Here is a 1,588-nt window from a genome sequence, read left to right on the forward strand (position 1 = left end):
TCCCGCGTCGGCGGACACAGGCTCCGCACCCCCGAATGGCAGCAAGGAGGGGCTCAAACCCAGAGCAAAGCCCCCTTTCATCCCATTCTTGTGAGCTAGGGGCAAACACCTCTTCCAACAGGAGAGGTGTCTGAAACAGCCTTTTTGTTATGTTTATATTTAAAAATCTAACAGTGACTAAAGCAGTTTGCATAATAAACAGCTCTAGAGCCAGAAATATTTGCCTGCTCTCAGTAAAAAAAGGAAGTCCTCAGATCCTCTTCTGAAGACTGTAAGAAAGTGACAGAGTTTTCCCTTTACAGGATATAAATATGCAGTGCAAATAGGTGGCTGCTGTCACTGCTTACATTTTGATGTCTCTCTTCAGATAGCCTGGCAGCGCCAGATTATTTTAGTGTCAAATCAAAGCTCTGGTTGTGTAAAGAAGCTGAGGAAAGGTACAGTCTGTGTTGCAGCACAGGATGGAAGCTCCAAGAAGACTGAAGGCAGTCCTGTGAGACATGTACCAGCCATGCATACTAAACCTGCCATTTAGTACACCAAAAAGAAAACCCCTTTAGTAAAGCTGCTGCAGAACAGAAATAAATGTCTTCAGATTTGGGTTGGAGCAGGAGGAGTGTTTTTCTAGGGAGGTATGTGATTCATTCTCACATTAGCTAAAAGAAAATAAAGCTTTTGTTTCCTTTTTACCCTCCATTTCCTCATGAGAGAAAAAAATTAAAGGGCCTGTTTACGCTGGAAGAAAAATCTTGCTGGCTGATCCCTTTTTAAAGCAGAAGGCTCTTATTTGCAGTGCACCATTGCTGTCCTTGACTTTAAGAAGTCAAGTCAGCCCAAACCCACCTGATCTGCGTCCCTCCTTAGCATCACACTTATCTGGATGTAGGGCAGTTGTACAGCACCTAGCACAATGTAAAGAACCACTCTGCGTGGTTACTGCAGCCTCTGCATTTCAGCCCGATACAGTTGCGTACACAGACTAATAAGGAGAGGTCATTCACACGCTCGGGCTCTCCGCAGGACAGATGAGCACGCCACGCTCGGCTCCTTTCCTGCCAAAGGGAACTGACAGCTGCATCATTTTGAAATGCTCGAAACCAAACTGCACATCAGGCCATTTGTGCTTATACAGGTTCTGTAGGAGCACGACTCAGCCGAGCTCGCAGAATTCCTCCTGCGGAGAGGCAGCATGAGAGAATGGCCCGCCAGGCCCCAAGCCCACCAGCAGCCCCTCTGTGACCCAGGTGGAATCTCCCAGCCCACACAACACCGTCCGTTTCCTCACACCGCCTGACATTGACTAGGATGCCATAAGCGCGGCCATAAGGAGTTCCCGGCTGCCGGAGCAGCACAGCTGCCGTGAGGAGACGTCCTGCCCCGGCTCACGGTTAAATCCTGCCCGGGGGTGGGAGGCAGGCCTGCCAGGCCCCGGCCAGGCCCGGGGCATGCCCCGAGGGCTCCCAAGGAAACCCAGCAGCCCGCTCCTTTAGCAGGGGCTGAGGGGTCTCGCAGGGGGCTCACAATGTAACTGTGCCGGTTATCACGGGGATCCGCCGGGACACGCACCCCCCCACGGCTGCGCCCCGCC

This window comes from Haliaeetus leucocephalus, unplaced genomic scaffold (assembly GCF_000737465.1).
Source record: "Haliaeetus leucocephalus isolate CR32 unplaced genomic scaffold, Haliaeetus_leucocephalus-4.0 Scaffold933, whole genome shotgun sequence".
Taxonomy (NCBI): domain Eukaryota; kingdom Metazoa; phylum Chordata; class Aves; order Accipitriformes; family Accipitridae; genus Haliaeetus; species Haliaeetus leucocephalus.